At 40.9% G+C, this 14,101-nt stretch overlaps 1 protein-coding gene across 1 annotated transcript in view; it reads right to left on the reverse strand.

The window, feature by feature from the left end:
- Positions 1 to 4,603: 4,603 nt before the first annotated feature.
- The window catches only part of ELP3 (elongator acetyltransferase complex subunit 3), a 133,545-nt gene continuing 124,047 nt past the window's right edge, over positions 4,604 to 14,101 (reverse strand). Inside the window, exon 13 of the mRNA XM_058834602.1 lies at positions 4,604 to 4,628. The gene's annotated coding sequence lies outside the window, so the exon portion shown is untranslated. The remainder of the gene's footprint in view (positions 4,629 to 14,101) is intronic.

The following is a 14,101-nucleotide window of genomic DNA, read 5'->3' on the forward strand; positions in this document are numbered from 1 at the left end:
AGCGGTGGCAAAGCAGAGACGGAGCCGGGATTCAGGAATTGTGACAGCGGCGGGGAGGCCACCGGCATTTCCTGGGAATGGGGATTTCCTGGGAATGGGGGATTCCCTGGGAATGGGGATTCCCTGGGAATGGGGATTCCCTGGGAACGGGGGATTCCCTGGGAATGGGGATTCCCTGGGAATGGGGGATTCCCTTGGAATGGGGATTCCCTGGGAATGGGGATTTCCTGGGAATGGTTGATTCCCTGGGAATGGGGATTCCCTGGGGATGGGGATTGCCTGGGAATGGGGGATTCTTGGGAATGGTTGATTCCCTGGGAATGGGGGATTCCCTGGGAATGGGGATTTCCTGGGAATGGGGGATTCCCTGGGAATGGTTGATTCCCTGGGAATGGGGATTCCCTGGGAATGGGGATTCCCTTGGAATGGGGATTCCCTGGGAACGGGGGATTCCCTGGGAATGGGGGATTCCCTGGGAATGGGGGATTCCCTTGGAATGGGGGATTCCCTGGGAATGAGGGTTCCATGGGAACGGGGGATTCCCTGGGAATGGGGGATTCCCTGGGAATGGGGGATTCTTGGGAATGGGGGATTCCCATGGAATGGGGATTCCCTGGGAATAGGGGATTCTTGGGAATGGGGGATTCTTGGGAATGGGGGATTCCCTTGGAATGGGGATTCCCTGGGAACAGGGGATTCCCTGGGAACGGGGGATTCCCTGGGAATAGGGGATTCCCTGGGAATGGGGATTCCCTGGGAATAGGGGATTTCCTGGGAATGGTTGATTCCATGGGAATAGGGGATTCCCTGGGAACGGGGGATTCCCTGGGAACGGGGGATTCCCTGGGAACGGGGATTCCATTGGAATGGGGATTCCCTGGGAATGAGGGATTCCCTTGGAATGAGGATTCCATTGGAATGAGGGATTCCCTTGGAATGAGGATTCCATTGGAATGAGGGATTCCTGCTTCCTCTTCCTCCTGCCCGCTTCCTGATTTTCCTGATTCCTGATTTTAAAGCATCAGAATTCCTGATAAAAAAAAGGGGGAAATCAAATGTTGGGAGCATCCAAAATCGGGAATCTCAGTCAGGCCTTGGAATTCTTTTCTCATGGAATTTTCCAGGAAATTCCCACACTCGGGAATTCCAAACCTTTTGGAAATTGGGGATCGAAGCAGAGCACGGAAAAACGGGGAGGGGAAAAAGGAGAATTTTTGTTTTCCTCAGATTTTGTGTCTTTCTCCCTGGGATTCAGGGATTTTATTCCGTGTTTTTCTTGGCCCACATGGATCTGGATCCCTTTTTCCTACTTTTATTTCCTCCTTTTTTCTCCTCCTTTTTTTCTTCCCTCTTTTTCCCTCCTTTTTCCTCATTTTTCCCTCCCTCCCCCTCCCCTTTTCCCTCCTTTTTTCCTCCTTTTTCCCCACTTTTCCCCTCCTTTTCCCTCCTCTTTTCCCTCCTTTTTTCCTCTTTTTCCCTCATTTTTCCCTCCCTTCCCCTCCTCTTTTCCCTCCTTTTCCCCTCCTTTCCTCTTTTCCCCCCTTCCCCCCTTATTTTCCTCTCCTTTTCCCACTCCTTTTCCCTCTTTTCCCTCCCTTTCCCCTCCTTTCCCCTCCTTTTTCCTCCATTTCCCTCCTCCCTTTTCCCTCCTTCTTTTCCTTCCCTTTTCCCACCTTTTCCCTCCCTTTTTCCACCTTTTCCCTCAATTTTCCCTTCTTTCCCCTCTCCTTTTCCCTCCTTCTTTTCCCCCTTTTTTCCCCTCCCTTTCCCTTCCTTTTTCCACCTTTTTCCCTCTCCTTTTCCCTCCCTTTTCCCTCCTTTTTTTCTTCCCTTTTCCCTCCCTTTCCCTCATTTTTCCCTCATTTCTCCCTCATTTCTCCCTCCTTTTTCCCTCATTTTTCCCTCATTTTTTCCTCCCTTTCCCCTCCTCCTTTCCCTCCTTTTTTCCTCCTTTTCCTTCAATTTTCCCTCCTTTCCCCTCTCCTTTTCTCTCCTTCTTTTTCCCCTCCTTTTCCCTTCCTTTTCCTCCTTTTTTCCTCCTTTTCCCTCATTTTTCCTTCCCTTTTCCCGCTCCTTTTCCAGCTCCTTTTCCCTCTTTTCCCTCCCTTTTCCCTCTGGAATTCCGCTGTTTCTCCCGGCTGTGGCCGCCAGGCCGCGGTGTCCGCCCGCCTCTCCCTCCTTCCCTTCCTCCTCCTCCTCTTCCCGCTTTTCCCTATCCCAAAAAACCCCCCAATCCCGGAATTTCCTGGGAAAAGATTCCGGGATGGGCCCTTTTGGGAATTCCCAAAATCCAAACCCCATCTTCTCCCATCCCAGGAAATTCCCGAGGGGAGAATTCCCAAAATTCCCTCTTTTCTCCGGGCTGAGCCCCTCCGGCTCCGTGGCCTTTCCCTGTTTTCCGTCCTGGAGAATTCCGTGGGAATGGGGGGACAAAAATTCCGGGATTTGGCCTTGGAAAAGTCCCACGGATCCAACCTATCCCTGTTCCCCTGGAATTCCCAAATCCCACAGATCTGACCTGTCCTGGTCCCTCTGGAATTCCCAAATCCCACAGATCCAACTTGTCCCCATCCCATGTATCCGATCCCTCCGGAATTCCCAAATCCCATGAATTTGACCAGTCCCCAATCCCAGGGATCCAACCTATCCTGGTTCCTTCAGAATTCCCAAATCCCACAGATCCAACCTGTCCCTGATCCCTCTGGAATTCCCAAATCCCACAGATCTGACCTGTCCTGGTCCCTCTGGAATTCCCAAATCCCACAGATCCAACTTGTCCCCATCCTATGTATCCGATCCCTCCGGAATTCCCAAATCTCAGGGATCCGATCCCTCTGGAATTCCCAAATCCCACAGATCCAACCTGTCCTGGTCCCTTCAGAATTCCCAAACCCCAGGGATCCAACCTGTCCCCATCCCATGGATCCAATCCCTCTGGAATTCCCAAATTCCATGGATCCAGCCTGTCCCAATCCCTCTGGAATTCCCAAATCCCACAGATCTGACCTGTCCCAAATCCCATGGATCTGATCTGTCCCTGATCCCTCCGGAATTCCCAAATCCCATGAATTTGACCAGTCCCAAATCCCAGGGATCCAACCTATCCCTGATCCCTCTGGAATTCCCAAATCCCAGGGATCCGACATATCCCAATCCCTCCGGAATTCCCAAACCCCATGGATCTGATCCCTCTGGAATTCCCAAATCCCAGGGATCCAACCTGTCCCTGATCCCTCCGGAATTCCCCAATCCCACCCGCCTCATCCCATGGATCCGAGCTGCAGGAGAATTCCACAGGAAGCAACATCCCAAAACCCCAAATTCCTTGGAATTCCCTCTGGAATTCCCTCTGGAATTAACCCACGCTGGCCCAGAGCCGTTGGATCGGAATTTTCCGCGGATGCCGAGGACGGAACTGGGAAAGGGGAGGGAAAAGGGGGGAAAACCGGGAAAATCCCTTTGAAATCCCAGGGAAGGCCAAATGGACGGAATTCCCAGAATTCCTGAGGGGCTGGGAAGTGCCAGAATTTCACCCCAATCCCAAAACTCCGGGAATTTCACCCCAATCCCAAAACTCCAGGAATTTCACCCCAATTTTGGGAATTTTACCCCAATTTTATGGACTCTCCCTCCAATCCCAAAATTCCAGGAATTTCACCCCAATTTGGGGAATTTCTCCTCAATTTTAGGAATTCCATCCCAATCCCAAAATTATTGGAATTTCATCCCAATCCCAAAACTCTGGGAATTCCATCCCAATCCCAAAATTATTGGAATTTCATCCCAATCCCAAAACTGTAGGAATTTCACCCCAATTTTGGGAATTCCTCCTCAATTTTCCGGGAATTTCACCCCAATCCCAAAACTTCAGGAATTTCACCCCAATCCCAAAACTGTAGGAATTTTACCCCAATTTTAGGAATTTCACCCCAATTTTAGGGAATTTCACCCCATTCCCAAAATCGTTGGAATTTCACCTCAATCCCAGAATTCCAGGAATCTCATCCCAATCCCAAAACTCCATGAATTTCACCCCAATCCCAAAATTATAGGAATTTCTCCCTGATTTTGGGAATTTCATCCCAATTTTAGGAATTTTATCCCAATCCTAAAATTGTTGGAATCTCATCCCAATCCCAAAACTCTGGGAATTTCACCCCAATCCCAAAACTCTGGGAATTCCATCCCAATCCCAAAATTATTGGAATTTCATCCCAATCCCAAAACTCCGGGAATTTCACCCCAATTTTTGGAATTTCTCCTCAATTTTAGGGATTTCACCCCAATCCCAGAATCACAGGAATTTCATCCCAATCCCAAAACTCTGGGAATTCCATCCCAATCCCAAAACTCCATGAATTTCACCCCAATCCCAAAATTATAGGAATTTCTCCCTGATTTTGGGAATTTCATCCCAATTTTAGGAATTTTATCCCAATCCTAAAATTGTTGGAATCTCATCCCAATCCCAAAACTCTGGGAATTCCATCCCAATCCCAAAATTATTGGAATTTCATCCCAATCCCAAAACTCCAGGAATTTCACCCCTATTTTTGGAATTTCTCCTCAATTTTCCGGGAATTTCACCCCAATCCCAAAACTTCAGGAATTTCACCCCAATCCCAAAACTGTAGGAATTTTACCCCAATTTTAGGGAATTTCACCCCATTCCCAAAATCATTGGAATTTCACCTCAATCCCAGAATTCCAGGAATCTCATCCCAATCCCAAAACTCTGGGAATTCCATCCCAATCCCAAAACTCCAGGAATTTCACCCCAATTTTAGGAATCTCACCCCAATCCCAAAACTCTGGGAATTCCATCCCAATCCCAAAACTCTGGGAATTCCATCCCAATCCCAAAACTCTCCCCAATTTTCAGAACCTCACCCCAATCCCAAAAATCCCCTCCCAGCCTCTTTTCCCGATCAATTTTCAATCCCAAAAAAACCCCAAAAACCTGGGAATTCCGCCCCACCTTCCCCTCCCTAAATCCCTCAGAATCCCAAATTTCCAGCCGGAAAATTCCCATTTTTCTCCCTCCAAACCCTTGGATTAATCCCATTTTTTTTCCCCCCCTCGCTCCCTAAATCCCGGAATTTTTTTTTTTTTCCCGGAATTTCCCATTTTTCCCGCCGTTAAATCCCGGGAATTCGGGGACGCAATCAGGTCGTAGAAAGCGTAAACCGATTTATTTTCCCATTCTTTTTTTTTGCTATGTACAAGTTTAATGGAGAAATCTTGGAAACAAAAACAAATCAAAAAAAAAAAAAAAATTCCATAAAAATCGGGATTATCCTGGAATTTTTTTCCCTGTTTTATGTTTTTTTCCGGGTTTTTCCCATCGGGATCATCGCAGCGTTCGGGGGTTTTTTTTTTTTGGGAATTTTTACCGATGGCGGCGGCGGCGGGAACGGGAATTTGGGGATTTTATTTGGGATAAATCGGGGAGGAGGGAACGGTTCGGGTTGGGATTTTCCTCCTTGGGGAAAAACGGGAAAATCCCAATTTTTTTTTTGGGATTTGGGACGCGACGGGCGCGGAGCGAAGGAGTCGAACCCGGAGCGGTTCCAGAAATTCCGAGGAAAACGCTCGGAAAACGGCGACAGCGGAAGGAAAACGAGAGGGGAATTCAAATAAACGAGGATTTCCGGAATTCTGGGAGATTTTGGGATGAAAACCCCGAAATTCGGGAACGAATCCTGCGGGAAACCAAAATCCTCTCGGAGACGCCGAAAAAATTCTTCGGGAATTTGGGATTTTTTGGGGTTTTTTGGCCCAAAAAAAGAACAAAAAATGCACCAAAAATCCAAATTTTTTACTTTTTTTCTGGCAAAAATTCCGGGGTTTTTTTGGATTTTTCCCAAATTTTGCGTTGATTTTTCCGCCTGTTCTGCGCAGATCCCTCCCGGCGCCAAAAAAATTCTCTGGGAATTCAGGACTTTTGGGGGGATTTTTTTTGGCTCAAAAAAAGAACAAAAAATGCTCCAAAAATCCAAATTTTTTTCTCTTTTTTTGGCAAAAATTCCGGGTTTTTTGGGTTTTTTGGGGGTTTTTCCCAAATTTGGCATCGATTTTTCCACGCGCGGATCCCTCCCTGCCCTCCTCGCCTCGGGATGACACCGAAAAAATTCTCTGGGAATTCTGGATATTTTTGGGTTTTTTTTGGCCCAAAAAATGCTCCAAAAATCAAAATTTTTTACATTTTTTTGGCAAAAATTCCGGGGTTTTTTGGGCTTTTTTGGGGGTTTTTCCCAGATTTTGCGTCGATTTTTCCACGTGCGTCGATTTTTCCCTCCCTGCCCTCCTCGCGTCGCGATGATGCCGAAAAAATTCTCTGGGAATTCTGGATATTTTTGAGGTTTTTTTGGCTTAAAAAAAGAACAAAAAATGCCCCAAAAACCCAAATTTTTTTTGGCAAAAATTCCGGGGTTTTTTGGGTTTTTTTTGGGAGTTTTTCCCAAATTTGGTGTCGATTTTTCCCCGCGCGGATCCCTCCCCGCCCTCCTCGCGTCGCGATGACGCCAAAAAAATTCTCTGGGAATTCGGGTTTTTTTTGGCCCAAGAAATGCCCCAAAAATCCAAATTTTTTACATTTTTTGGCAAAAATTCTGGGTTTTTTTGGTTTTTTGGGGTTTTTTTCCCAAATTTGGCGTCGATTTTTCCGCGCGTGGATCCCTCCCTGCCCTCCTCGCATCGTGATGACACCAAAAAAATTCTCTGGGAATTTGGGATTTTTTTTGGGTTTTTTGGCCTAAAAAAAGAACAAAAAATGCCCCAAAAATCCAAATTTTTTTTGGCAAAAATTCCGGGGTTTTTTGGGTTTTTTTGGGAGTTTTTCCCAAACTTGGCGTCGATTTTTCCGCGCGCGGATCCCTCCCCACCCTCCTCGCCTCGGGATGACACCAAAAAAATTCTCTGGGAATTTGGGAATTTTTTGGGGGTTTTTTGGCCTAAAAAAAGAACAAAAAATGCCCCAAAAATCCAATTTTTTCTCTTTTTTGGCAAAAATTCCGGGCTTTTTGCCAAATTTGGCGTCGATTTTTCTGCGTGCGGATCCCTCCCCACCCTCCTCGCGTCGCGATGACACCGAAAAAATTCTCTGGGAATTCGGGATATTTTGGGGGTTTTTTTGGCTCAAAAAAAGAACAAAAAATGCCCCAAAAATCCAAATTTTTTGGGCAAAAATTCCGGGGTTTTGGGGGTTTTTTTGGGAGTTTTTCCCAAATTTGGCATCGATTTTTCCGCGTGTGGATCCCTCCCCACCCTCCTCGCCTCGGGATGACACCAAAAAAATTCTCTGGGAATTCAGGATTTTTTTGGCCCAAGAAATGCCCCAAAAATCCAAATTTTTTACATTTTTTGGCAAAAATTCTGGGGTTTTTTGGGTTTTTTGGGGAGTTTTTCCCAAATTTGGCGTCGATTTTTCCACGTGCGGATCCCTCCCCGCCCTCCTCGCGTCGCGATGACGCCAAAAAAATTCTCTGGGAATTCGGGATATTTTTGGCCCAAAAAATGCTCCAAAAATCAAAATTTTTTACCTTTTTTGGCAAAAATTCTGGGGTTTTTTGGGCTTTTTTGGGAGTTTTTCCCAAATTTGGCGTCGATTTTTCCGCGCGCGAATCCCTCCCCGCCCTCCTCGCGTCGCAATGACACCGAAAAAATTCTCTGGGAATTCGGGATATTTTTGGGGGTTTTTTGGCCCAAAAAAAGAACAAAAAATGCCCCAAAAATCCAAATTTTTTTTGGCAAAAATTCTGGGGTTTTTTTGGGCTTTTTTGGGGGGTTTTCCCAGATTTTGCGTCGATTTTTCCACGTGCGAATCCCTCCCCGCCCTCCTCGCCTCGGGATGACACCAAAAAAATTCTCTGGGAATTTGGGATCTTTTTGGCCCAAAAAATGCTCCAAAAATCCAAATTTTTTTCCTTTTTTTGGCAAAAATTCCGGGGTTTTTTGGGTTTTTTTGGGGGTTTTTCCCAAATTTGGCGTCGATTTTTCCGCGCGCGGATCCCTTCCCGCCCTCCTCGCGTCGCGATGCGTCGGCTCCGGGGTAAAATGAGGATTTGAGAGGGTGAAGAGCAAAAAGAGATTTTTTTTTGTGTGTTTTTGGAGGTTTTTGGTGTTTTTTGGAGGTTTTGGGGGTTTTTTTGGAGGTTTTTTGGAGATTTTGGAGGTTTTTGGAGATTTTGGAGGTTTTTCGAGTCGGAAGCGCTTTGGGGTCCGGCAGAGAGGACGGAGCAGGAGCTGGAATTTAATTTTGCCTGTGCCGGGCTGGGAAGCGGTGCCGGAACGCTACAAAAAAATACAAAAAGAAAATGGGGAAAAGAAAGGGGAAAAAAGGAAAAAAAAAAAAAATGGAATTTTGGGAGGGGAAAAAAGGGAAAAAAAAGGAAATTTTGGGAGGGAAAAATGAAAATAAAAGGAAATTTTGGGAGGGAAAAATGAAAATAAAAGGAAATTTTTTGAGGGAAAAATGAAAATAAAAATAAATTTTGGGAGGGGAAAAAAGGAAAAAAAAAGGAAATTTTGGGAGGGAAAAATGGGGGAAAAAAAGGAAATTTTGGGAGGAAAAAAAGGAAAAAAAAAGGAAATTTTGGGAGGGAAAAAGATTGGGATGGAAGGAAAAATGAGAAAAAATAAAATTTTGGGAGGGAAGAATGAAAAAAAAGGAAATTTTGGGAGGGGAAAAAGGAAGAAAAATGGAATTTTGGGAGGGAAAAATGAAATTAAAAATAAATTTTGGGAGGGAAAAATGGGAAAAAAATGGAATTTTGGGAGGAGAAAAAGAAAAAAAAAGGAATTTTGGGAGGGAAAAATGGGGGGAAAAAAGGAAATTTTGGGAGGGGAAAAAAGGAAAAAAAAAGGAAATTTTGGGAGGGAAAAATGGGGGGAAAAAAGGAAATTTTGGGAGGAAAAAAAGAAAAAAAAAAGGAAATTTTGGGAGGGAAGAATGGAAAAAAAAGGAGATTTTGGGAGGGAAAAATGGGGAAAAAAGAGGAAATTTTGGGAGGGAAAAAAGGAAAAAAATGGAATTTTGGGAGGGAGAAATGAAAAAAAAAAAGGAAATTTTGGGAGGGAAGAATGAAAAAAAAAATTTTGGGAGGGGAAAAAAAGAAAAAAAATGGAATTTTAGGAGGGAAAAATGAAATTAAAAATAAATTTTGGGAGGGAAAAATGGAAAAAAATGGAATTTGGGGAGGGAAAAATGGATAAAAATGGAAATTTTGGGAGGGAAAAATGGAAAAAAATGGAAATTTGGGAGGAGAAAAAGAAAAAAAAAAGGAATTTTGGGAGGAAAAAAAGGAAAAAAAAAAAGGAAATTTTGGGAGGGAAAAAGATTGGGATGGAAGAAAAAATGAGAAAAAATAAAATTTTGGGAGGGAAAAATGAAAATAAAAGGAAATTTTGGGAGGGGAAAAAAGGAAAAAAAAGGGAAATTTTGGGAGGGAAAAATGAAAAAGAAATGGAAAAAAAAGAATTTAAATAGAAAAAATAAAGTGGAAAAGTGAATAAAAATGAGGAATGGAAAGGGAAAATTAAAAAAAAATGGGAAAAAGGGAAAAATTTAAAAAATTAAATTAAATTAAAAAAAGAAAGAGGGAAAAAAGGGGAAAAAAAGGGAGGAAGGGAAAGGGGAAAATTAAAAAAAAATAAATGAAATAAAATAGAGAAATGAAAGGGGAAAAATAAAAATAAAATGAAATTAAATAGAGGAAAAAAAGGGAATTAAAAAGGAGGAAGAAAAGGGGAAAAAATTTTAAAAAATGAAATTGAATGGAGAAAAGAAAAGGAAAAAAGGAAATAAAATGAAGGAATGAAAGGGGAAAAATGAAAATAAAAAGGAAATAAAATAGAGGAATGAAAGGGAATAAAAAGGAAAAAGAAAAGGGGAAAAATGAAAATAAAATTAAATTAAATAGAGAAAATAAAAAGGAAAAAAATGGAATAAAATGGAGGAAGGAAAGGGGGAAAAATTAAAAAATATAGGAAATAAAATGAAGGAATAAAAGGAAAAAAAATTAAAAAACCCAAAATGAGACAAAGAAAAGAAAAGGGAAAAAAATGGGAAGAAAAATTGAGGCATGAAATGGAAAAAATAAAAATAAATAGAAAATAAAACAGAGGAAAATGGGGAAAATTTAAAAGAATAAAAAATAAATGAGAGGAAAGAAAAGGGGGAAAATAGGAAATAAAATAGAGAAAAGAGGGGGGAAATGAAAAGAAATAGAAAATAAAAATAAATTTAAAATAAAATGGGGAAAAAATGGGGGGAAAAAAGGAAATAAAGAGGAAAAAAAATTTTAAAAAAATTTAAAAAAGGGGAAATAAGGAGGAAAAAAAATTTTAAAAAAGGGGGGAAAAAGGGAAAGAAAAGAGGGAAAAATAGGAAATAAAATAGAGGAAAGAGGGGGGAAATGAAAATAAATAGAAAATAAAAGGGGGGAAAGAAAGGGAAAAAATAAAAATAAATACAAAATAAAAATGGGAAAAAAAGGGGAAAAAATGAGGGAAAAAAGGAAATAAAGAGGAAAAAAATTTTAAAAATTTTTTAAAAAGGGGGAAATAAAGTGGAAAAAATAAATTTTAAAAAAGGGAGGTAAAAAGGGAAAAAAAGGGGAAATAAGGATGAAAAGAATTTTTTAAAAAGGGGAAAATGGGGAAAATGGGGAATAAAGATGAAAAAAATAAAATATTTTAAAAAGGGGGGAAAAAGGGAAAAAAGAGGAGACAAAGAGGAAAAAAATTTTAAAAAAGGGGGAAAAATGGGGAAAAAAGGAAATAAAGAGGAAAAAAATTTAAAAAAAATTAAAAAGGGGAAATAAGGAGGAAAAAAATAAATTTTAAAAAGGGAGAGAAAAAGGGGAAAAAAGGGGAAATAAAGAGGAAAAAAATATTTTAAAAGGGGGGGGAAATGGGGAAAAAAAGAAAATAAAGAGGAAAAAAATTTTAAAAAAATTAAATGAAGGGGAAATAAAGAGGAAAAAAATATTTAAAAAGGCAGAAAAAATAGGGAAATAAAGAGGAAAAAAAATTTTTTTAAATGGGGAAAAAAGGGGGAAATGAAGGAAATAAAGAGGAAATAAATTTAAAAAAAAAATTTAAAAAGGGGAAATAAAGAGGAAAAAATATTTAAAAAGGGAGAAAAAAATGGGGAAAAAAAGGAAATAAAGAGGAAAAATATTTAAAAAAAAATTAAAAAAGGGGAAATAAAGAGGAAAAAAAATATTAAAAAAGGGGGGGAAAAGGGGAAATAAAGAGGAAAAAAATTTTTTTAAATGGGGAAAAAAGGGGGAAATGAAGGAAATAAAGAGGAAAAAAATTAAAAAAAAAATTTTAAAAAGGGGAAATAAAGAGAAAAAAAATATTAAAAAAGGGGGGGGGAAGGGGGAAATAAAGAGGAAAAAATATTAAAAAAGGGGGGGAAAATGGGGAAAAAAGGAAATAAAGAGGAAAAAAATTAAAAAAGATTAAATGAAGGGGAAATAAAGAGGAAAAAAATTTTAAAAAAGGGGGGAAATGGGGAAAAAAGGAAATAAAGAGGAAAAAATTAAAAATAATTAAATGAAGGGGAAATAAAGAGGGAAAAAAAATTTTAAAAGGGGGGGGAAAAGGGGGAAATAAAGAGGAAAAAAATATTAAAAAAGGGGGGGAAAATGGGGAAAAAAGGAAATAAAGAGGAAAAAAATTTTAAAAAATTAAAAAAGGGAAATAAAGAGGAAAAAAAATTAAAAAAGGGGGGGGAAATGGGGAAAAAAGGAAATAAAGAGGAAAAAATTAAAAATAATTAAATGAAGGGGAAATAAAGAGGGAAAAAAAATTTTAAAAGGGGGGGGAAAAGGGGGAAATAAAGAGGAAAAAAATATTAAAAAAGGGGGGGAAAATGGGGAAAAAAGGAAATAAAGAGGAAAAAAATTAAAAATTAAAAGAAGGGGAAATAAAGAGGAAAAAAATATTAAAAAATGGGGGGGAAATGGGGAAAAAAGGAAATAAAGAGGAAAAAAATTAAAAATTAAAAGAAGGGGAAATAAAGAGGAAAAAAATATTAAAAAATGGGGGGAAAATGTGGAAAAAAGGAAATAAAGAGGAAAAAAATTTAAAAAAAAATTAAATGAAGGGGAAATAAAGAGGAAAAAAAAATTTTAAAAGGGGGGAAAAAAAAGGGAAATAAAGAGGGGAAAAAAAATGTTTAAAAAAGAAGGAAAAAGGAAAACGAGCTGAGCCAAGAGCGGAGGGAGAGGGAACCTCGATCCCGGGAATCGGGACGGAGGCAAATCCCGGAATTTTGGGAGATGCCACCCGGGGAGGGGCGAAAAAAAATGGGAAAAAAAATGATAAAAAAGAAAGGAAAAATGGGAAAATCCTCCCAAATTTGGAATTTTTTGGGGGGGATTCAGGGGGGTCTCGGCGGCTCCAACGGCCCGGCCCGGAGGAGGGGACGCGGAATTCCGGAATTCCCGAATTTCCTTGGGAATGGCGGAGAGTTCTGGGCAGGAATCGGTCGATTTCTCAATGGAGAAATTCTTTATTTCAATGTTTAATCCAGATTTCTTTTCTATTTCATTTTATTTTTAATTTAATTCACGGTTAAAGTTGATTTTTAATATTTTATTTCCTTTTATTTTAAATATTTTCACTCTTTTTTTTTACCTTTAAATAATTTTTGATCACTCTTTTATTTCTTTTAAATAATTCCCGTCAATTCTTTATTCCTTTAGAATGTTTTTATTTCTTCAGAATATTTTTCAAATCTATTTTTTTTTTTTTAAATTCCTTTTAAATATCTTGGAAATTTAATCTTTATTCCTTTAAAATGTCTCTGAAAATTCTTTATTCCTTTTAAAATATTTTTTGGGGGATTTCTCTTTTATTTTTTTATAATATTTTTAAATTTTATTCTTTATTTTAAATACTTTTCAACTAATTTTTTTTATTTTTTTTTAAATACTTTCCCTTCATCCTTTTGAAATCATTCAATTTTAACTTTAACGTTTTCATTCCTTTTCCCTTTTATTTAAATTTTTATTTCATTTTAATTTTGAAATTTTTAAACTTTAAATCTTTTTTTAAAACCCTTTTTGGTTTGATTTAAAACAAAAAAAAATCAATTTTTTTAAAGACTTTTCCCGGATTTCTTTGGAATTTTGATTGGGTTTTTCCCGTTTTTTTTTTGTTTAATTTGGGGGGGAACCGACCCGTGCTGGACGTGGAGCAGCGACCCCTCGGTCCCTCCTCGCTGGCCGGGGGGTGACCCTGAGGTGACCCCGAGGTGACCTCAAAAGTGACCCCGAGGTGGCCATGAGGTGACCCCAAAGTGACCTCAAAGTGACCCCAGGGTGACCTTAAAATGACCTTGAGGTGACCCCAAGGTGACCTCAAAGGTGACCCCAAGGTGGCCACGAGGTGACCCCAAAGTGACCCCAAGGGTGACACCAAAATGACCTTGAGGGTGACCCTGAGGTGACCCCAAAGTGACCCCAAGGGTGACCCTAAAATGACCTTGAGGGTGACCCCGAGGTGACCTCGAAGTGACCCTGAGGTGACCCTAAAATGACCTTGAGGATGATCTCGAGGTGACCCCAAGGTGACCTCAAAAGTGACCCTGAGGTGACCCCAAGGGTGACCCTAAAATGACCTTGAGGATGACTCCAAGGTGACCTCAAGGGTGACCCCAAGGTGGCCACAAGGTGACCTCAAAGTGACCCCAGGATGGCCCTAAAGTGACCTCAAGGGTGACCTCAAGGTGACTCCAAGGTGAACCTGAGGTGACCCCAGGGTGACCCTAAAATGACCTTGAGGGTGACCCCGAGGTGGCCACAATGGTGACCCAAAGGTGACCTCGAAGATGACCCTGAAGGGGACCCCAAGGGTGGCCATGAGGGGGACACTGAAGGTGACCCCGAGGTGACCCTGAGGTGACACCAAGGTGACCCTGAGGTGACCCCGAGGTGACTGTGAGGTGTCTCCAAGGTGACCCTGAGGTGACACCAAGGTGACCCTGAGGTGACCCCAAGGTGACCGTGAGGTGTCTCCAAGGTGACCCTGAGATGACACCAAGGTGACCCTGAGGTGACCCCAAGGTGACCCTGAGGATGACCCCGAG

The sequence above is a fragment of the Poecile atricapillus genome, chromosome 3, assembly GCF_030490865.1.
Source record: "Poecile atricapillus isolate bPoeAtr1 chromosome 3, bPoeAtr1.hap1, whole genome shotgun sequence".
Taxonomy (NCBI): Eukaryota; Metazoa; Chordata; class Aves; order Passeriformes; family Paridae; genus Poecile; species Poecile atricapillus.